At 41.7% G+C, this 24,242-nt stretch overlaps 1 protein-coding gene across 9 annotated transcripts in view; it reads left to right on the top strand.

Moving 5' to 3' along the window:
* The window catches only part of GRIP1 (glutamate receptor interacting protein 1), a 544,307-nt gene that overhangs the window by 181,958 nt on the left and 338,107 nt on the right, over positions 1-24,242 (top strand). The window lies entirely within an intron of this gene.

Genomic DNA, 24,242 nt, shown 5'->3' with positions numbered 1-24,242 from the left:
CAAATGTAAACAAGCTTGTTTATCTCCATGATTGACTGAACAAGAAATAGGACTGAGTGGACTTGTAGGCTCTAAAGTTGTGCATTGTTTTATTTTTGAATGCAGTTATTTTTGTACATAATTCTACATTTGTAAGTTCAACTTTCATCATAAAGAGATTGCTCTACAGTACTTGTATTAGGTGAATTGAAAAATATAATTTCTTGTTTTTTTAGAGTGCAAATACTTGTAATCAAAAATAAATATAAAGTGAGCACTGTACACTTTGTGTTTTGTGTTATAATTGAAATCATTACATTTGAAAATGTAGAAAACATCCACAAATATTTAACTAAATGGTATTCTATTATTGTTTAACGGTGTGATTAATATTTTTAATCACACGATTAATCACAATTAATTTTTTAAATTGCTTGACAGCCCTTATATACATTGTGCAGAGGAAGGCTGATAATTTTAGAGCAGTGGTTGTCAACCAAAGTATGCATACCCCTGTGGGTATGTAGAGGTTTCCAGGGGGTACATCAATTCATCTAGATAATTGCCTAGTTTTACAACAGGCTACATAAAAAGCCCTAGTGATGTCAGTACAAACTAAAATTTAATGCAGACAATGACTTGTTTATACTGCTCTATATACTGTATACTGAAATGTAAGTACGATATTTATATTCCAGTTGATTTATTTTATAATTATATGGTAAAAATAAGAAAGTAAGCAATTTTGCAGTAATAGAGTACTGTGTCCCTTTTGTATTTTTATGTCTAAGTATATAAGCAAATAGTTTTTAAAAGTGAGGTGAATCTTGGGTACACAAGACAAATCAGAAGAATCCTGAAAGTGGAAAGACTAAGACACTGGTTTAGAGTTCTCAGTTCACATTATCTCTATATCTGGGAATTAAAGCATTTTTGTTTTGTTTTGTTTTGTTTTAGATCTTATTTTCTTATACTATAAAATTAAAGGGAAAATATCCAAACTAGTTTACTTAAAAAATTAAGCTAAACAATGACCAGAAAGAACCCCAGACTACTACAGATCTGTTTTTTGACTTGTATAACTTCACAGATTAAATTTTCAAAACCATTCTGTGTTGACCTCACTCTGCTCCTACAGAAGTCAATGGGGGAACTTTGTCATGGACTTCAATGGGAGCAGTTAGTTCTAACTGCTAAATTCTGCTGGGAACCCAAATTATGTTGCTTTGCACTGCAAGATAGACTTTATAAAGGGAATGCCTAAAACTTTGCAGTTATGGTAGCGCTGTTGAGTTCTGTTAGAATGATAATAGTGGTGATCTATGTTGCTGTATAGGTATTGTAAGCAGGACCGGTGCAAGGATGTTTCGAGCCCTAGGCGAAACTTCCACCTTGCGCCCTCCCCGAGCCCTGCAGCAGCTCCCCGCCCCCCCCCCACTCTGAGGCCCTCCCCCGGTGCAGCTCCGACCCCCCCTGCCCTGAGGTGCCCCCCCCTCACCTGGGGAGCTGTGCGGCAGCTCCCCACCCCAGTTCACTTCTGCTCCGCCTCCTCCCTGAGCATGCCGTCGCTGCTCCACTTCTCCTGCCTCCCAGGCTTGTGGCACCAATCAGCTGTTTGGTGCCGCAAGCCTGGGAGGGAGAGAAGCAGAGCGGGGCGGCATGCTCAGGAGAGGAGGCGGAGCAGAGGTGAGCTGGGGCGGGGAGTACCCCTGCGTGCCGTGCCGCCCCCCCCCTTACTTGCTGCAGGCGGCCCTCCCCCGCGCCCCCCTTCCCCAGCTCCCTCCGCCTAAATGCTGGCGGCGAACGGGGTGGCCGAAGATCCGGCCACTGCGGTCGCCACCGAAGAAAATGCCGCCCCCCAAATCCCAGTGCCTTAAGCGACCGCCTAGGTCACCTAGGTTGCACCGGCCCTGATTGTCATTGTTTTATTTTGGTTTTGTTTGTGGTTCTAAAAAGTTTGACATTCTGTTGTTTTGTGTGATAATTAAGGGGTTGTCCATTGGTAGCTCAGGTTGTGTGGGTATTGAGGTTAAGGTATCTGTTTTTCATTATGCAAATAGCAGTGTTGCCAACTTCTGTGATTTCTTTGCAAGTCTTGTGGTATTTGATTTTTTCCTCCTAAAGTCCTAGCGCCTGGAGTCAAGTGAGTACACTTGAATTTCAGCTTCCATTTTTAAAAATAATTTTTCTCCCTCCTTCTTGTAACAACCTATTATGTACTTGAAAAGTGTTATCATGTCTCCTCTCAGTCTCTTCTTCTCCAGACTAAACAAATCCATTTTTTTCAATCTTCCCTAATTGGTCATGTTTTCTAGACCTTTAATCATTTTTGTTGCTGTTCTCTGGACTTTCTCCAATTTGTTCACATCTTTCCTGACATGTAGCACCCAGAACTGGACACAGTACTCCAGTTGAGGCCTAATCAGTGCAGAGTAGAACAGAAGAATTATTTCTCATGTCTTGCTAATAGACAATCCCAGGACGATGTTTGCTTTTTTTGCAAGTGTTACACTGTTGACTCACATTTAGCTTGTGATCCACTATGACCACCCCCAATCCCTTTCTGCAGTACTACTTCCTAGGCAGTCATTTTCCATTTTGTATGTGTGCAACTGATTGTTCCTTCCTAAGTGGAGTACTTTGCATTTGTCCTTACTGAATTTCATCCTATTTACTTCAGACCATTTCTCCAGTTTGTTTAGATCATTTTGAATTTTAATCCAGTCCTCTAAGCGCTTGCAACCCCTTCCCAATTCAGACATTTGCTGAGTAATGGTGTCCGTCCCTATACCAATCCTGTCTTTTCTCTCCATAAGCTTCTTCTCCCGGTCTACATCCTGCCATCCCCCATGCAGCGTCTTGTTCCAGTCCCAGTCTCCTTGCCCAGCCAGTACTAGGTCATCCTTCAGGGCTCCCCATGCAAGTCCCAGTCTTCCCCCCATCCCAGCACCCAATCTCCCTCTTCTCCCTCTCCCACAATCTCCGTTTCCAATCAGTCCCTGTCCCCACTCACTCCGGCTCCTCATCTGATCTGTCTGCTCCTCACCTCTCACCCCTGATCCCAATTCCACTCTTCCTCCCTCAAGCTTCTTGTCCCAATCTACTTCCTCTGCCACATCCCCCACCTTAAGTCTGTCTCTTGAGACCTCTGCATCCAATCAGGCCAGTTCCTCCTCCACATTGCTTGGGCACCAGAAGCATTGAGAGTACAGGGGAGACAGACTCTCTTGGTCTCATTTTTTTTGCCAGGTGTCACAGTGGCCCACAACAGCCCATAACAGTAATTATAGGGAAAATCCACTGTGCCTCTGCAGCCCCACAATGGAGCGTGCTATGTACAAATGGCATCCTGAGATAGTTTAGCCAACAAATTAATAAGTCTCTATTGAGCATGTGCAAACTGTTCCCCCCCCACCCCGCCCCTGCCCCAAAGTTTATAATTCGGCCAAATTTGCACTGTTTTTCATGGGGAAATTAAAAGGCACATCCCTGGTGTCAGGATGACCCCCCCCCGACAAATTTAAAGTCCCTGCCCCCAAAGAATGGAGACATTAGAGCCAGGGCTGGCTCCAGCGTTTTTGTCGGCCCAAGCCGGAAGGGACTGGGGGGAGGGAAGCCGCGATTGGCGGCACTTCGGTGGCAGCTCTACCACCGCCGCTTCATTCTTCGGCGGCAATTCGGTGGTAGGTCCTTCCCTCCAAGAGGGAGTGAAGGACCCAACGCCGAAGAGCCGGACGTGCCGCCCCTTTCCGTTGGCCACCCCAAGCATCTGCTTGCTGCGCTGGTGCCTGGAGCCGGCCCTGACTAGAGCTTCTCAGTGAAATGGCTGTATGTATTTTTTAACGTGGAAAGAAACATTTCCCCCCAATCTTGTTTGCAGTAACAGATGAACCATTTTTGCTGAAATTTGCCCAAAAAAGCCTGAGAAAGACACCCAGCAAGGAAAATTTCAGCCTAAAACATTTTAAGTTTGGCAATATTATAAGCAAATGAAAACAAGTTCTTATAATATAAAGTATTGAAGAACCTTAAATATAGGTAGCACTATCAGCTTTGCTTATAATATATTTTAGTGGCTGAACAATATCTATATAAGATAAATGACAAAATATTTTAAAGATAAACAGCTGCCTATTCTTTTTGATACTATACTATGCATGGCAATTATACCCTATTGAAGAAAATAGTAAAAATCCATTCAATCTTTGGAATTTCAGAGCAGGATGGCTGTAGCAGAATAGACACTTTACCTACTGTTTTTTGTCTATCAGCGTAACTTTAGTTCATATAACTCAGTGTCAAAATCAATTCAGAGTATCCAGAGAGAAAAATAATCCTATCATTTTATATGCATGATGTAAGTTCACATATCGATGATAAATACTTGCACTTACACATTCACCACATGAAACAGAAAGTTCAATGGCTGGCCACATCTCTAAATTCCCTTGTTCGAAATTGGGTTATCAGAAAAAGCTGATATAAATATATTGGACAGTAGGAACACATTGACTGCTCACTATTCTAAATGATTAGATGTGCAGTGTCATAGCAGCAAAGTAATTTCAAGAGAAGAGTAGCTACAGGGTGACATTTCTTATAAAAATATGTTTCTTGAGCTAAGGCATATGAAAATCTTTATTTCAATAGACAAGGAACAAGAGTTGGACTTGAGGGTGAAAGAAAGAACAATAGTACTGATAGTCCACATTCCTAATTGTTAGCAGAAAGAAGTTCCAATAGCTAGTGCAAAAAATTGAAGTACTGATGTCTCAGCCTGTTACCATTGTAGGCTTCTTAAAACTACATAAATAAACCAGTCTCCTTTAAATAACTATATGGAATAACTATAATAGCATAAATCCAAAATTCTATTAAACATGCAATACAGGAAAGATTACTTTTGTTCCCCCAAGTGACCTTCAAGACTTGACTCTACCTAGCACAACAGAAGTATGGTTTTCCTACCTGCAGAGAACTACACATGTTATGGTGTCTCACTGACCAAATTGTATTATAAAACTGCATTGCTTAAGCAAGGACTCTATATAAATTCATATTTAATTAAACTACATAATTCATCTGTAGTTACTATTCAAACATTCATACACATCTGTGAGCAAAACAGAAGACAAAATCCTCTTGGCTAGAAACATTTGATAAACATAAATGAAGATATAAAATAGCACATATTTTCTCCACACTTCTTTACTGTTTGGACCATGGAAAATGTTTTACAGACTCTTTTAAAAAGACTCATAAGTTTCTAAGACTTTCCCTTTTATAACAGCCTCCTAACAATCTCTGTCTGTAAATGAGGATAATAGTACTTCCCTAACTCATAGGGCAGTGGTCCTCAAACTGTGGGGCATGCCCCCTAGGGGGGCACAGAGGAAAGTTCAGGGGGGCAGACAGCAGGGCCAGGGCCAGCCCCCACGGGGGGCGGGGAAAGAGCGGAATGCCTCCAGCCCCACTCTGCCCACACACTAGCTCAGCCTCCAACCTCATTCAATCCCCAGTCCTGCTCTGCCTCTAGGACCAGCTCCACCCACAGAGCAGCTCCAACCCCAGTTGCAGCTTCACTCTGCTGCCTGCTCCACCCCCAGAGCAGCTCTGACCCTAGCTGCAGCTCTGACCACAGCCCCTTCTCCAGCCCCAGCCCAGCTCTGCCCTTATTCCCTCTCTGCCTCTAGCCCCAGCTCCACCCCTGTCCTCAGCTCCACCTTCAGCCCAAGCTCCACAGCTGAGGAAGCCTTGGCTGTGCAGTAATTCATGGCTGAGGATGTTAGGGAGATTCCCAAACCTGAGCCATCCTTTGTAGCTGACAAATCTGAGGAATTGTCACAGAGTGAAGTGTTACTAGAGGAGGTTTTGGAATTAACTGATAAACTCAACAGGAACGAGTCACCGGGACCAGATGGCATTCACCCAAGAGTTCTGCAATTTCACATTTGAGTTCTTTCAGAACTATTAACTATGGTTTGTAACCTGTCCTTTAAATCAGCTTCTGTACCCAATGACTGGAAGATAGCTATTGTAACGCCAATATTTAAAAAGGGCTCTAGAGGTGATCCGGGCAATTACAGACTGGTAAGTCTAACGTCAGTACCGGACAAATTAGTTGAAACAATAGTAAAGAATAAAATTGTCAGACACATAGAAGAACATAAATTGTTGGGCAAAAGTCAACATGGTTTCTGTAAAGGGAAATCATATCTTATTAATCTATTAGAGTTTTTTGAAGGGGTCAACAAATGTGGACAAGGGGGATCTGGTGGACATAGTATACTTAGATTTCCAGAAAGCCTTTGTCAAGGTCCCTCACCAAAGGCTCTTATGTTAATTAAGTTGTCATGGGATAAGAGGGAAGATCCTTTCATGGATTGAGAACTGGTTAAAAGACAGGGAACAAAGGGTAGTAATAAATGGTACATTTTCAGAATGGAGGGGGTAACTAGTGGTGTTCCCCAAGGGTCAGTCCTAGAACCGATCCTATTCAACTTGTTCATAAGTGATCTGGAGAAAGGGGTAAACAGTGAGGTGGCAAAGTTTGCAGACGATACTAAACTGCTCAAGATAGTTAAGACCAAAGCAGACTGTGAAGAACTTCAAAAAGATCTCACAAAACTAAGTGATTGGGCAACAAAATGGCAAATGAAATTTAATGCGGATAAATATAAAGTAATGCACATTGGAAAAAATAACCTCAACTATACATACAATATGATGGGGGCTAATTTAGCTACAACTAATCAGGAAAGAGATCTTGGAGTCATCATGGATAGTTCTCTGAAGTCATCCACACAGTGTGCAGCGGCAGTCAAAAAAGCAAACAGGATGTTAGGAATCATTCAAAAAGGGATAGAGAATAAAATGGAGAATATCTTATTGCCCTTATATGAATCCATGGTACACCCACATCTTGAATATTGCATACAGATGTGGTCTCCTCATCTCCAAAAAGATATACTGGCATTAGAAAAAGTTCAGAGAAGGGCAACTAAAATGATTAGGGATTTTGGAACAGGTCCCATATGAGGAGAGATTAAAGAAGGTAGGACTGTTCAGCTTGGAAAAGAGGAGACTAAGAGGGGATATGATAGAGGTATATAAAATCATAAGTGGTGTGGAGAAAGTAAATAAGGAAAAGTTATATACTTGTTCCCATAATATAAGAACTAGGGGCCACAAAATGAAATTAATGGGCAGCAGGTTTAAAACAAATAAAAGGAAGTTGTTCTTCACACAGTGCACAGTCGACCTGTGGAACTCCTTGCCTGAGGAGGTTGTGAAGGCTAGGAGTATAACAGGGTTTAAAAGAGAATTAGATAAATTCATGGAGGTTAAGTCCATTAATGGCTATTAACCAGGATGGGTAAGGAATGGTGTCCTTAGCCTCTGTTTGTTAGAGGGTAGAGATGGATGGCCGGAGAGAAATCACTTGATCATTACCTGTTAGGTTTGCTCCCTCTGAGACACCTGGCATTGGTCACTGTCGGTAGACAGGATACTGGGCTGGATGGACCTTTGGTCTGACCCAGTATGGCCATTCTTATGTTCTTATGTAATGGAGGAGGGCGTGGACAGATTCCGTTACTGTTAAGGGGGGGCACTACTGGAAAAGTTTGAGCACCACTGTCACAGTGTGCTGTGAGAATAAACATATTAAAGACTGTGAGGCACTTAGATTCTAATGATAAAGTGGGCCATATTAAGTACAAGTACGATTGAGCAATTGATTAGCTCAGAATCCGAGCAATAGTATGCAAGCCAGGACCATGCTTATTGTGAAACAACAGCACTACACGTGAGCCAATGGCTGCCTGTAACACAAACAAACAGAGTTACAGACACAAAAGTTGGTGGGCTTATATGTTCTGTTTTGCAGAAAACTGACACATTCTGCTGTCAGCAGGTATCAGTGTGAACATGCAGAGTTTGAGTTTAAAGAATGGCTGAAAAGGTCGCAACGTTATTCAGAGAAACAAATACAACAAGCCCTAGTGCACAGGAAGTGCTTCGCAGCATGAAAAAAGGAGAGAACGTAGCTCCTCTATTGTCATTGGCCCTACTACCCTTTCTTCATTCACGTATCAGTGCATGGGGATGCTCATGTCCACTGCTACCACTAAGGCTTGAATACATCTTGCCTTCCCAGACCATGCAATTGTGCCAGGGTTCTCTAAGATGAGAGACTGCACCCTTCCTGTAGGCTAATACTTAATCTGCAGGAAGGTAATGGTAGAGAGGATGACCTGATGACTACCATCCCTTATTGATTATACTCAAATTGGGGGTGGGAAGGCTATTCCATGCTCAGTCACCAGGACAAATTGGGAGCAGGAAGGAAGGGAGACTTGCATGGTGATCCACTATTGCCAACCTCAAGCATTCAAAAATCATGAGTCAGGCCTGAACAAAGTCATGAGACTGGCTTAAGAATCATAAGGGTTTTTTTTTTTAATTATAAATGTTGGGGTTTTTATATTTGTCTTCTAGTATCTAAGTCTTTAGGATATACCATGGTAATATTTTGAAGCTTTTATCTATAACCATGAGGGCTAGAAACTTACTGTTCTCCTTAGCCTCTGAGGACAGGACAAGAAGCAAAGGTCTTAAATTGCAGCAAGAGTGGTTTAGGTTGGACATTAGGAAATCTTGCAACTGTCAGGGTGGTTAAGCACTGAAATAAATTGCCTAGGGAGGCTGTGGAATCTCCAACATTGGAGATTTTTAAGAGCAGGTTAGACAAACACCTGTCACATAGTGTCTAGATAATACTTAGTATTAGTATTAGTATACTTAATACTAGATAATATTGCCATGAGTGCAGGGGACTGGACTAGATGACCCCTCGAGGTCCCTTCCAGTCCTACGATTCTATAATTTTGTGATTTGAGTCCACTGGCAAAGTGTGTATCTCATTTCCCTCTAGGTCTGGTCCACATAGATGATGGCAACCTAGTACTGCTGTCAATTATTCCATTAGCTCAAGTGGAAGTAGTCTGCTGTGGCTCTAAATATTACAATCTGGCTTATGAACCATTTGAGTGTCCATATGGTGCCACATGATTACATTTTCTGATTTTTAGTTGCCTTTTTTAGAAACCTAGGAAATTACACACACAAAGTTATCTTAAAAACATTAAGGTTGCAAAATCAAGCACCTAAAAGTTAGGAAACCATTTGAATCCCTGTTGCGTATGCATTATGATACATTCTTTAATTACATGATTATACGCTATATTTTCCCACAGGACCCTTCATTACTCAGTGCACAGGACAGATTGTGCTCTGGGGATTCATTGGGGGTTGTGTAGTGAAGGAGGCTATTGTCTGTAGAAGCCCTACCTCATTTGTTGCAGAAGTTGGAATGTCTGTATGAATGAGGCAGAGGATCGCAGGAAGAGAAAGAATGGTCTCATGGTCAAGAAACTTGATTACGGCCCTAGAGATTCTATCTCTGCCTCTACCAGTTCCTATGTGCTGCTAGGCTAATCACTTAGGGTATGTCTACACTGTATTTGGGAGATGTGATTGCATCACGTGTAGGCATATCCGATTAGCTTTAATTGAGCTATTTCACTAAAAATAGCCGTGAAGCAGCAGTGGCACAGATTAACCACCCACGTACATTTCTTGTACTTGGGTGGCTAGCCCATGCTGCTGTGGAGGGGGCACGTGACTGCTTTTGTGGCTTATCTTTTCTTCCCTGTCAGAAGTCATTTTTCTGTGGGGAAGCAAAGAAATCTGCCTCGGACATGAATTCTGTGTGCGTGCAGTGGCACAACTCTCCTAGAAGTATATTTTTAGTGAGTAGCTCGATCAAAGCTAGCTTGGGTATGCTGACACGTGCAGCCATCATATAGCAGTGTATGTATACCCTCAAACCAAACTTTTTGCTAGTGGTCATTAATAGTGTATTCTCATTGTCTGAGTGTTGAGCACTCTCAACTGCAACTGAGGTCAATGGGAGCTGTGCTTTGAACATATAAAGTGCTGTATAATGCTACATACGCTGAAAAAATCAGGTCCTATGCATGTCAAATGGGGCACCCAAAATTAATGGAGCCCTTTGACATTAATCTCTCTCTGCCTTAGTTTCCCATCAGTTGCATGAGGATAATAGCCTCTCATCTCAGAGGTGTGTTGTGAAAATGAATTAACATTTGTAAAGCAGTCAGGTATTATAATGACGAGAGCCATAGAGAAGTTCATGAAGAAATTAATTATTTTCTCTTTAGAACAGGACTTGAATAGTGTGCAGTAAGCAAGGCATGGGGCCACATATTGAACAATAATAATAAAACAAAATATTGAGTATCCGTTCAGTCCTGGTCAATGACTGAGACATGCTCCTGTGATTTTAAAAAAAGTATGTGATCATGTAATTAAAAACTGTATCATAAATGCAGATGTTCAAAGGGGGGAGGAACAAATTTAGGGTTGCAGAGTCAACCTTAATTCTGGCTTTTCCTAAGTTGGTGTACTTAACTTTGCAACCTTAATTTTTTTTAGTTTAGTGTTTTGTGTATAGGAAATAATATAGAATTCTTGACTAACAATTTCATATTCTACAATGTGTTATGAAAAGTCCATACATCCAGGGTAAGAAGGAAGCTTTTCTGGACAATTACTGCCAATACATGCAGCATCTCAGCTTTCATTTAAAACAATTTTAAAACTAGAAAAAGTTCTAGCTCTTATGGTTCTGAAAATAACATTTCAAATGTGATCATGTGACCTAGGGTGACCAGATGAGAGGAAGAAAATATCGGGACACCGGGGGATAGGAGGGAGGCGTAAAAAAAAAGCCGAGTGCTGTCGGCCAAGCAAAAAAAAAACAAAACAAAACAAAAAAACTGCCGGCAGAGTAAAATATCGGGACAAAGAGATCGGTCAGGTCGAAGGACAAACAGCTAAAAATCGGGACGGTCCCAATTTTATTGGGACATCTGGTCACCCTATGTGACCTGAGTGCAAACTGACAGCTCTAGTGCTTTTGCAGTGCTTTCCCTTGCTTCAGCTTCTGTTGTCACTGCTGCCATTCAGAATACTGTGGGGAGCAGTGAAACAGACAAGAAACACATCAGTTTCACTCTGCTGCTGCCTAGGAGAACTCTGAGCAGCTGCAAAGGTAGGCACTGACGATATTCATTGGGAAGGTAGGTTGTGGAAGATGGATCATCTCTGCTACGCTGCTAGTAGCATCCTCGATGCTGAGGGAGAGAGACCTTGAAATGCAGCAGCCAGGAGGCTGAAGGAGGTGTAAAGTAGTGGAAATCTCAACCAACCCTGGTAGCAATGTGAAGGCTTTGTATGAGAAGTGGGAAACAGAATGTGTGAGACAAAATATGCTCCTTATCTGTCCTAGCTAACAGTAACTGAAGAACGGGTGTGAGCACAGGCGCTTCAGTTTTGTCAGATATTTAGTTTCCAAATGCTGATTTAAAAAAAAAAAATAGAGCTGCTGAGCAAGTCCAGGGACAAGCACCTGGGTGGAACTGGTTTCTCAAATGGGTGTTGCCCCTGGAGACTGGGGTCCCCCATCTTTAGTATTAGAACGTGGCTTGTAGATTTAGTCCTCATGCTTTTAGGTATCCGGTAAAATTTCCAATACTCATGTATCGGGAGTAGAGTTGTAGAGGCAAGGAAGGCATGAGAGAGGGAAGAGAGGGATTGATAGCATAAGTTTAGAAAAAAGTGAATTTTGGAGGGAGGTGAGAGAAAATATAGGAGGAGAGGTTGAAAGGAGGTAGAATGTAGGTAAAGAGGGGAGAGAGAGAAAAATGAAAAGAGAAAAAAACTGAAGATGACAGGAAAAGATGTTAGGAAAGGGAAAAAATTGATACCAAAAGTGAAGGGAAGGCCAAATAGCATTGAGAAGTGCTGTGGTCCAATTTGTTCAAAAATGCTTTTCCCAACTCTGTATTCACCTAGCTCTATAGTTGGCCAAACACTATTTGAATGTTGTTTGACAAACACCAGTGAAATTCTTTGGATATTATACATTACCAAAATTCTGCTGTTCTATCAGTTCTTGTAGTAAGTTGTGTTTACAAAAGAAAATTGATTCACAATATATTACAATGAAGTAAAATACACAATAAATAGCGTACAAGTGTTTTACTAGTTTTAATTGCAGGCTAGGTTCAGTGCTGAAGGGAGGGGTGGGTGAGTACAGAAACATTGAGACCAAAGCTGTTGAGGTCAATGGTTATAACTGTGCATTAATTAAATCAAGTGGAATGTAGTACGATTGTGGAATCATTGGACTCTTTGCAACACCTCTGGATAAAGTGACAGTTTGATAGAGTCTGAAATGCTGTGTCTATCACAGCCCCAGAAAGATATCCAAAAAAGTTATTCAGAGTTCCTAGCATTTGTGTTATTGGAGGTCCTCTTATGAACTTTACTATTCCCCATACCTCCCGAATACAAGAATAGTAATTTTGTAAAGAATCTTTTTGAGATTAGGATACTGATATTCTGTTGAACCTTTTCTTGATTCTCCATAAACTTTCAGTCATTTCTCAAAAATCTTTAAAAATATTATTGACACATCAGTATATCTTTTTTCTTATTTTTGTTACATTTAAAGATAATTTCCTTGTCTTAATATAACTTTATTCAGGCATGGAATAATGGACAGTGTGTTTAAAGCAACTGTGTGGAGGGGGGGCAATGTGAGAGCGTTTGCCTACTGAAAGATTTACAGTTGTTCTTTTAGACTGCTATTGCTCCTCAAAGTAACAAAGTCAGGTTTGATTTGTAATTCATTAATTGATTTGTGCTTGTGTTATTGGGCAGCTAGAAAACAATGCCTTTTTTAACTACTCCTTTAAAGTCAGCCTATTATAAAGAATCTTAATGGCTTGTGGATTTCATAGGATAGATTGTGTGTCACAAAAATTGTTTCCAGAGACTGAGCAAAACAGTAGAAGGTCATTCTAGTTACAGCCCAAAGGATTGGTGGTCCATTGTGTTTTACAGATAATTGGACTTTTTACAACCACTTTTCCAGGCATGATGGATTATTTTCTTGAATAACAGATAATCATTGAATTTTATTAGCTGTTAGTTTTAGAATCTTAAGCATATTTCTACATTAGTGCTGTTAGTGTGATTAATATGACTCAGATTTACATCAGTATTAATAAGAAAAAAGTGGTGGAAAAAAGACACCATTCAGTTGTACGAAAAATCATTTATACTGTGTTTCCAGGAAATGTGTAAACTCTATACATTTCCCACATTACACTAAGATAGTGTTATAGGGTTTTGTGTGAAAACATTTATCTGTAATGGCTGCTGGGCTACTTATAGAGTTTGACTACATTGGCATTTTTACTGACTATGGCAAATTGTTAGTGAATTTGCATGGGAGCAAATGTAGTTTGATTAGTGATCTTTCGTTTAAAGATAAATTGAGGCATGTCTTATATGATAACTGGTAATGGGAGACAAACAGTTACAGCTTTCTAGCCATAGGTAGATATATATCCCCACCAGCTGGAAATGGGATTCACACAAATAAAAGGACTTTCAAATTATGTACAAATTTGCAGTATATTATGTCTGTGTAAAATGCAGAGGTTATAAAAAAAACTTTTCTAAGAATAATTTTTATTTTTAAAGATCACCTATTATCTAATAAGTTAAAATTTATTAATCTGTAATTGCTATTCATTGTTGATTTCTAATTGGTTTTTTAAAGTGACTGGCCATCATATGATGTCTAAAACCAAAATAAATAAATAAATAAATAAAAAATAAAAATCCCTGTAACACTGAAGCATTCAGAAAACTAAAATAAATGGATGAGCTATGCTGAATTGTTCTTTTTTTTATTCCTGTAGGAGAGGTGTTGGTAAATAGTGAGTTTCCGAGAAGCACTAATCATCTTGTTTATCTCCCTCCGAGGCCCGTACTTTCAATTTGCAGCACTTATAAGGTGGAGGTCTGGTTTAATGTAATACAGATCACAATGTGGCAAAAAAGGCAAAGTAACAGAATACCAAGATGATAATACATACATTTTGATATTAGACTCAGCTAGATTTGTCTTGCTGTATGTCACTTTTCTTTTTTAGTTGTTATACTGCACGTAATTGTTTGACTTACATTTTTAAAAGTATTATGTTTTGGCCTTGGGGAACTGGATGGCCCTGATTGTTTTTCCCAAGTATAATTTTTATGCATTAAGAATTATAAGTGTGTATGTGTGTGTGTGTACAGGAGCAAATAGTTGAGGAGCAGTAAAACTAGGTATATGGGACAAGAGAACCACATGTATCCCTGTTCCAAGAAACAGCAACAGCTAGCATTTTTCCTGCATGTCTGTGGCCTACAGCCACATCATAATCATCTGGGGAGAAAAAAAGCTGAACATATCCCATACACACTCACTCACTTCCTTGATAAATTAAGGTTTTTTATTTTTCCATTTATTGATTGAAAATAGTAAATGGATAGATTTGCATTTGAACCTCAACAACACATGTAAAAGTAGATTGTAAACTATGGGCTTTATCTAATTTACAGTGTATGAGCTTTTGTTTTAAGAAGTGTGAGCTGTCAGCGTCATTACTGTCTTTGCTGTTTTTTTATTTAACTTAATTTCTGTGGTATTCAACAAAGCAGAAAGAGGATAGTTGATTTGACAGGTTAGTCCAGAGTTTAAAACGTACAGGCCACCTGTCACTGAGCTTGCCCTGCAACAGCTGGGAATGTCTTAATTCAAGGCCAAAACAAAAAATGTAAATGGTGAGCTACACAGAGAATAAGCACAGGAAGTGAAATTTAAACAGTCTTCTGATCTGCAAATTCGGCTCTTTTTATTTAGTCTGTAATTTTAATAGGTTCTTCAGTGTCTCCAAATGCATATGAAGATTTAAAAAAAAACAAAAACCTACCATTTAGAAAGCTAAATTAGCTATCTCCAATGAACATCTGAATTAAGTGGTCTGTTTGTATGACTCTCTTTTATGATATAGAACAGGGGTCGGCAACGTTGGCACGCGGCTCGCCAGGGTAAGCACCCTGGCGGGCCGGGCCAGTGGGGGCCTGCGAGAAGCCGCGGCCAGCACATCGCTCGCCCGCACCGCTTCTCGAGACCCCCATTGGCCCGGGACAGCAAACCGCGGCCAGTGGGAGCCGCGATTGGCCGAACATGCCGCGTCAGCGGGTAAATAAAACTGGCCCGGCCCGCCAGGGTACTTACCCTGGCGAGCCGCGTGCCAATGTTGTCGACCCCTGGTTTAGAAGATTGGTAGTTTTTTTTTCTTTTTTTTAAATTCTTGCTTTGGATATGCTAAACTGCGCTGCCATAGCATAGCTAAAGACTTGATCCTGCAAATGCTTATGCACCTGAGTAACTTCACTCGCACGAGTAGTCCCATTGACTATAATGGGTTACTCATGTCAGTAAGTGTTTGTAGCACTGGATCCTTAAGAAAATTATGGTGAAGGTGCATGCCTGGTTACAAATAACACATGGGTAGAATGACCATTTTAAATCGTAAAGGTTTGTTATTTATTATAAATTTATATATTTATATATGTGTCATAATGACTTTTTAAATATTTATACATTGTTTCACTCTGTTAGGGAGATGGATTTTACTTGGATTGAAAAATTGTTTTTAATACAATTTTATAAGTATTTGCTAGAGTGTAGTATTTTAATTATGATCTGCAGGTGGACTCTTTCAGAGTTAAAAAAACAAAGAGTTTATTAGTTCTGCATTATTTCATTTCAATTCATGATTTCAACCATATTTATTAAAGCTGAAGTAGAAAACCTGGGTCTGAAGGATCTCTGTTGACAGAAACACTAGCCTGGAGCAGAAAACTCAATAATAATTGATTACCCAGTCTAATGCAGTTTACTCTTGAGTTCTTTTCTTTGAAAAAGTCAATTATTCTTTCCAATATATTTTTATGCATGAGCCTGCCTATAGAAATTAAATAATGTTTTTTAAATAAATATCATAATACTAAAAAAAAAATTAAGTTAAGTAAAGCATATTTAGCTGTCCCCAAAATGTTGATCTATTGAAGTATGAAGAAAAGAGAGCAGTCTCGTAATGGAAAAAGTTAAGTTGGAGGGACTATCAAATGCAGTAAGCAGGAAATCTTTTTTTTACTCACTTAGAATAAAATAATTTTAGGTAAAAATTAAGATCAGATTCAACTTCTACCTGTTTTAATGTATGAGATCTACCTATTTTTAAAATATTCAAGATAAAATTGCAGCCACTGATCATACTGAAATAGGAGTTTGATATTACACTTAGTTCTCTTGGACAGAAATTAAACGCATTTATAAGCACACACAAAAACACATGGGAGTACTGCATGCACAGGTCCTATTCAGTGAACACACAATTGGGCTCAGAGGCATGGTTTGTCAATTGTGCTCAGAAGAATGGAAAGGGTAAACAAGCTGCTGTTTCAGTATGATCACTGTCTGGAATTATATCATGAATATTTTATGTTCTAGCATCTTGGCTTTATTTCTTCAGGTGTGTGCAAAGTAAGACCTAAATAGGTTGCAACAAAGTGGACTTGTGACACAAAGTAGGTGTAAAACAGGACTTTAGTTCTTTAAGGTTTCAACAAAATCTCAGTATGCCACGTTAATGCACCTACTTTATTTCCATGTCATCAGTTACACTTAGACACCCCAGACTAACTTATCCCCTAAATTCAGAAAATTGCAAAATGATACTGGTAGTCATTCTGAGGGGAAAGCATTCACCTTTACTTCCATTATGTTAATCAGCCAATAAATAACTTTATATTGTGGGAGAAATATGTGAAAGCAAATTCAATAGTGTAGAAACTTAAGGCCACATTGTCAGTTCTGACTCAGACAAATTTCTCTTTGAAGTCAGTGCGTGCTCAAGAACTCTGCAGGCGAAAGTGGCTACTGAGTTAGATCACTATCTGCACTTTGTATATTAGAGCAAAGTAGTGAGCTTATTTGACTTACTTGTACTGTCATGGAATTTACTACTTTTCTTTGAATAGAATGTGCAGTTTTCCTCCTAGATCCCTAAAAGGTCATGACCCTTCCAAATTTTCACATTTTTACACCTATGCAGGGCCAGCTCCAGGCACCAGCGTAGCAAGCAGGTGCCTGGGGCGGCCAATGAAGAGGGGGGCGGCACATCCGGCTGTTCAGTGGCAATTTGGCGGTGGGGCCGTCACTCCCTCTCCGAGCAAAGGACCTGCCACCAAATTGCCACTGTAGAATGAAGCGGCGGTAGAGCTGCTGCCACTTGCTATCGCGGATTTTTTTTTTTGCTGCTTGGGGCATCAAAAACACTAGCGCTGGCCCTGCACCTATGTGTTTATTTCTCCAAAGATTTCTCTCTACCTTTGCCATAGGAAATAAAATAAATTATTAAACATTCTTCTAGTGGTGTCTCTATGTTTCCTGCATCACTAGTCTCAAGCCTTGTAGTCACTAAGGAAAAAAAGTTTTCTTCCACGTGTTAGCTAACACATGGTGACTAACATGAGGTGAAATCCTAGTGAAGACAAGGCAGTGTGTAGTTTTCACAAGTATTAGTAGGTCGAGGTACAGCTAATGGATGTGAAAACTACAAACTGCTTTGTATTCATTAGGATTTCACCTCATGTTAGTCACCATGTGCTAGCTAACGTGTGGAAGAAACACGTTTATTCCTAGTAAAGGTTTCAGAGTAGCATTTGTAAAGTCTATCCATGAGGAAGTTTGTGTGGAAGGTTTATTCCTAGTAAAGACACCCTCGGGGAGCAAGATGACTATTGGAACCTCTTTGTTGAGGGGAGAGAATGAGCCCGACCTTGGTCCATTTCCCTTAGGATTAGGTGGAAGCAGAGGTGTAGGCTGAGGTGATGGAACATGTTGAGTGGTTATAGAGTTCCTGGTCCTCCACAGTTATCAGGATGTGTTGCAGCGGGGAGCTTAGTAAATGTAGGAATGTCCTGCTTGGGAAGTTCTCTGGTTGCTGTTTAAGGCATGGTTCTTTGTGTTTATGTTCTCACTCTACATGGTAGCAGCAGTGAGTGAATACCTCTCTCTAAAGGAGTAAAGGGAAGAAAAGAGACACCGCTCCCTCAGACTGCCAGAGAGGTGAGTAGGGTTGCTAGGCGTCCGGTTTTCAACTGGAATGCCCAGTCGAAAAGGGACCTTGCCTGCCCTGGCTCCGCACGGCTCCTGGAAGCGGCCAGCACGTCTAGCTCTTAGGCGCAGGGGCAGTCACAGGGGGTCTGTGGACTTCCCCCACCCCAAGCTCCCATTGGCTGAGAACCTAAATGGTTGACACCTTAAATTTAAAATTTAAATTTAAAATTTAAAATTGATATGGGTCAGCAGTCACTGCAATTCCAAAAAAAAAAAAAAAAAAAGATTATAATCCATCCCAGGATGGAAATCTGCAAAGATGAAATAAGATTCTATGTAGTGTTAGTAACACTACACTGGCTGTGGCCATTTCCTTGAGAAACTGAAGAAATGACGGAAACTTCAACAAATTATATATGTAATAAAAGGACTGACCACTCCCCTGCTAGGGTTGCCAGAAATACAAGGACTATACTTACTAAAGAAACTGAAATGTGTTAATGGCAAAAAGCAAACTATACAGGAGATCTATACACACATCTTCAAAGGGCTAGGAAGGCTGTCAGGGGAGTATAAAATAAAACTGTTACTATCAGTGACTCTCTCAGCTCCATGCCACAGCCCTGTACACTTGCTAGGGAAAGTCTCAGAAAAACTAAAAAGAATGCAAGATATGGGGGTTATTTCCCAGATAGAAAAACCTACTGACTGATATGCAGGCATGATTGTAGGATGGAAACCCAGTTGCAAAATGTGTAAGGTCCACACAAATGCACAATTTAATAAAAACATGCGCAGAGAAAGACTCATGCTTCTTGCCATTGACCAGACATTAGCTCAGTTATCAGAGACCAAAGTCTTTTCAAAGTGACATGCGACAGCAATCTTCTAGCAAATCTCCTTTGGTAAAGAAACTATAATATTAGCTGCATTCATCACCCCATTTGGAAGGTACTGTTTCAATCAACTTCCATGCAACATATCTTCAGCACCAGAACATTTCCAGAAGAGAATCTTTCAGATCATGTAAGGTTTGCCTTGCATCCTTTGCCATGCAGATGATGTATTGGTATGAGGCAGAGAGAAAAATGAACATGATCAGTGACTAACTGTAGTTTTGAGATGATTCCAACAAGCTGGCCTCACAGAATGAAAAATGTGAACAGACAATATTTATAGGACACATAATTAGCAAACAGAGAATTCAGACCTTTGTAGAGGGCTGCAAGGTCATTAGCAAGGAAAAAACAGAACTATTACTCCCTACAAAACTACTTGACAGACCTTGGCAGCGGGTAGCCACAGATTTGTTTTTCTGGAAAGGACACACACAAGTTATTGTAGTCAATTACTTATCCAGATTTATTGACTTGGCCATACTTACGAATGCTTCATCGGCACAGGTCAACCAGGTACTAAAGTCAGTATTTGCAAGTTCCTGACGTCCTATATCTGATAATGGGCCTCAATTTGCCACTGAAATATTCCTAGCCTTTGCAGAAGACCTAGATTTTGAACATCATTGTAGTGGTCTACGTAATCCCCAGAGCAACAAGGAGGTGGAGAGAGCAGTGCAGGCTTTAAAAGGGCTTTTCTGTAAAAAGCAGTGGGTCCATATAAAGCATTCCTGGCATATTGGTAAACACTGCTTTGCATCTGGACTGTCTCCAGCAGAACCTCTGATGGGAAGACAACTGAGGACTTCTTTACCTCTGGCATTGATACAGCTTAAACCTAAGTGGTCAAACTTGAAGGAATTTTGAAAATGAGATGCTGAATTAAAAATTCAGCAGCAACAAAACTTTAGTGTTTGGCACAGAACAAAAGCATTACCTGAGCTGAGATACAGGGAACAAAGTTTGTCTCAAAAGCTGCCAGTCACTTGAAATTGTTTGGAACTTGGCAGAAATTTCCAGATCCTACCTCAGAGAGACTCCAAAATGACTTCTCTGGAGGACGTTGGTTAATCTTCAATGTTTCCCAACACAAGAAGGAGAGGATCTTGGAACTCCTGGTACTCTCTCAGGAAGTGAGCTCCTTCCACAGGAAACTCTGTGCACAGAGTCAACAGTCAACCAGTAAGACCCTGGTTCCCACCCCCCAAATCTTGATCTTTAGAATAGTAATCAGGACTGCTATTTAAAGGTAATTGATAAGGAGACAGAGTGGTAAACAGTTTGAGGGAATTTGAAGTGGGGGACTGTGCATACACACCTGTAATTTAAGTTGTAATCTTTTATTATAAAGAAAAGGAGATGTGGAGTGATTATACACTTCCTGGTCCTCTACAGTTTCCAGAGAGGACCAGGATGTGTTGCAGGGGGGAGCTTAACAAACGGCCGATCTTCCTGCTGGGGAATTTCTCTAGTTGCTGCTTTCTTTGTGTTTGTCCTCGCGCTACGGAACATACATGCAAGTGAATGTGTGTTTTCCTATGTGTTGCCTATCTGGAGAACAGAACCTCTTGACCTCAAGTTCATAGGTCAAATCTAGGGAAAAGTCCCATTTGAATGACATCTGGACAGTAGCTCAGAAGGAATTCAGATATAATTAATTGCGTAGTGATTTGAAAACGTCGAGTCTATGTGAGTTTTTCAACCTTCAGACATTTCTAATGTTTATAAGCTAATTTTAAAATTTCCATCATTTGTGGGGTTTTTTTGTTTGGTTTTTTTGGATGGAAAATTCTTTTTTGACCAAAACAAATAATTTTTGAGAAGCATTTTCAGTTTGGTTTAAAAAAATAAATTTTTATTTTGGTGGTGGTGGGAAAAGTCTTTCTCCCATTTGTTTTCTCTTTTTCACTTGAAAAACAGGTGGAAAATATGTACTTTCCCCTCCCACTAAAATTATCATTCAAGTAATCATTTTGAAAATTATTTTGAAATTTATTGTAGAAAAAACAAAAACTTTCATGGAAAATTTTGGATTAAATTATTTTATGTCTTTTGAACCCCCCCCCCTTTTTTTGGTCCAACTCTAAATAATGCTCATAACAAAGAGAGAGAAGCGGGTGAGGTAATTTCTTTGATTGGAGCAACTTTGATTGGTGAGAGAGACCCGCTTTCAAGCTATACAGAGTGACCTGAAGAAGAGTTCTGTGTAGCTTGAAAGCATGTCTCTCTCACCAATTGAAGTTAGTCCAATAAAAGATACTACCTCACCCACTTTGTCTCACTGATATCCTGGGACCAACATGGCTACAACAACACTGCTCATAACACAGGCATTTTTGCTCATATAATAAGCTATTTTGATACCTGTAATCTTTATAAAGTCATTTTGATTTGTTTTTCCAAGGGAAACCTGTTGTCTAAAGGAAACAAATATTTAGTGTTTTCACTGCAATTATTATATATTTACGCGTCAGTATAGCCAATTATTTCCACATTGATTCATTAGCTTTTCCATTATATTATACTTAGTTGACTAACTGGCCAAAATGAATTGCATTCTATTGGGTGTATTTGTGCCTGAGTACAATTTTTGTTTGAGTCTTTAATATTTTAATTGACTCCTGGATACTCTAAAATATGATAATGTGGTTGGGTATATTGCATAAAATTAACTGTGGATGCAATGGATTACTCCTGAGGGAATTCTGCGCCAAAAAAAAAATGCTCTGCATAATTAAAATTCAGCAAAATTCTGAAAATTTTATTTGTCAAATAAACGTGGAGACTCCAACGTGGTATTGGGGGGCACAGGCCACTGGCTGCACTGAGATGGGAAATCACTGTGTAGCTCCTACCCGGGACACAGACTCAACGGTGAGGCTGCACCCAACCCTGATACGGCGCAAGGACAGGGCCTGCCCCAGAAGCACCCCAAGGCCCTGCTCCTCCATGCCAGGTGCACCAGTGTGGGCAGGCAAGCTCAGCAAGGGAGGATCCAAGTGTGGAGGGCTTAGTGTTGGGGGGATCCAGGTGTCAGTTGAGAGGGTTCTGTGTCATGCTATCTGGGTGCAGGCAGCTCAATGGGGGATCCGGGTGCGGGGGGAATCTGGATGCACAGGGGCTTGTTGGGGGGTTCTGGGTGCAACGCTAATGGGACTCTGCAGGGGGGTCCAGGTGAAGATGGTTGGGGCTCAGCCGGGGTGGGGGGTCTGGGTGTAGGGGGTATAGAGCTTGTCAGGGGGGTCTGGGTGTGGGTGGCGGCTCAGTGGGGAGGGTCCAGATGCTGGGGGAGTGAGGTGGGAATCTGGGTATGGTTGGTTGGGGCTTGGTAGGGTGGGGATCTGGGTGTGGGTGACTTGTCGGGATGGTCCAGGTGCAGGGGTAGTGGTGCTCATTGGCGGATTCTGGTTGTGGGTGGGGGGTAAGGCTCGGCAGGAGGTTCTGGGTATGAGGGGGTCTGGATGTACAGGGATGGGCGGATGGGAGAGCAGCTCCCTGTACAGTGACCCCTCCCCCTGTAGCAGAGAAGTGATGCATGCATGAAGCGTGGGGCGGGGGAGTTTGCAGAGATGGCTGGGGGAGACATCTGGGGGTGGGTCTGACATGGCCCCGGATGCTGTGCAGGGGAAGAGGAAGTCCTGTCCTCCTCAGCAAAGCTGGGACCAGCAGCTGAATCGGTTGCAGGATAGGAGTCACCAGCTGTGTCTTCCCCAGTCCTACCCCATACCCCACAGTGATTTAGCTCTCTGCAGTTGCCCTGGGCCAGGGCTCGCTCTAACTTTTTTGCTGCCCCAGGCAAAAAGAAGAGCACCGCCCCGCCGTACACCCCCGCGAGCGCCGCCAAAATCCCCGCCCCCCAGCACCACGCCACCTGAAGTCCCACCCCCACCAAGCACTGCGCCGCCCGAAGCCCCTGCCCCCCCGAGCGCCGCACTGCACCAGCCCCTGCCCCCCCAAGACCCTACCCCCCCGAGCACCACGCTGCCCAAAGCCCCCCCTCCCTCCGAGCATTGCCCGAAGCCCCCGCTTCCCCTCCGCGCCCCCCACCCCCCGAAGCTCCCCCTGAGCACTGCCTGAAGCCCCCGCCCCCCCGAGCACCGCACCGCCTGAAGCCCTGCCCCTGAGTACCGCCCGAAGCCCCACCCCCCTCCAAGCGCCGCCCTGCCTGAAGCCCCCGCCCACCCTCCGAGCACCACGTCGCCCAAAGCCCCCGCCCTCCCTCTGAGCGCCGCGCTGCTGAATCCAAAAAATAAAAATAAAAAATAAAAAATCGAGCGCAGCCCTGCCCCAAGGTGCCGCCCCAACCACGTGCTTTGTCGGCAGGTGCCTGGAGTCGGCCCTGCCCTGGGCACCCGAAACATACTGCTGGGGAGGGTCGTATGACCACTCTTGTGGCTTCTTTTTGCTTCCCTATCAGAGAGTCAGTTTTCTGCAGGGAAGCAAAGAAATTGGTGGGGGAAATAAATTCTGCACAACTGCAGTGACGCAGAATTCCCCCAGAAGTAAATGGATGTAGAAAATTGAGACAACATTTTTTGATAATTTAACATAGGCAAGGTATTGGGTGCGGAGAGGGCGGAGATCTGTTGTAACACAGAGAAAACACACTTAAAGCTTTGGAGGAAATCGGTATTGAAAAAAACCCAAGTAAATTAGATAGCCTTAGTGGAGGCTATTCACATACTTTAAGCATGTCATTGTTGCAAGAAATGGTTGCCAACTGCCAAGAGTAGCAGTTAATCTGCTAATGGGAACACTGGACCCTTTGAAAAGCCATTTCAAGTACCAAGTATGTATCAGTGGTTTAATAATTAATCAAAGCAGCTATATTCAGTAGAATATGCTTTTGCTTTCCTCTTTTACTTCTCAACACTAAGGCCTGGTCTACACTAGGCGTTTATGTCGAAGTTAGCGCCATTACATCGAATTAACCCTGCACCCGTCCACACTGCGATGCTATTTAGTTCGACATAGAGGTCTCTTTAATTCGACTTCTGTACTCCTCCCCGACGAGGGGAGTAGTGCTAAATTCGACATGGCCATGTCGAATTAGGCTAGGTGTGGATGGAAATCGACGCTAATAGCTCCGGGAGCTATCCCACAGTGCACCACTCTGTTGACGCTCTGGACAGCAGTACGAGCTCGGATGCTCTGACCAGCCACACAGGAAAAGCCCCGGGAAAATTTGAATTTGAATTCCTTTTCCTGTCTGGCCAGTTTGAATCTCATTTCCTGTCTGGACATCGTGGCGA

Source organism: Trachemys scripta, chromosome 1 (genome assembly GCF_013100865.1).
Source record: "Trachemys scripta elegans isolate TJP31775 chromosome 1, CAS_Tse_1.0, whole genome shotgun sequence".
NCBI classification, from domain to species: Eukaryota; Metazoa; Chordata; order Testudines; family Emydidae; genus Trachemys; species Trachemys scripta.
This window is presented reverse-complemented; position numbering and strand designations above follow the sequence as displayed.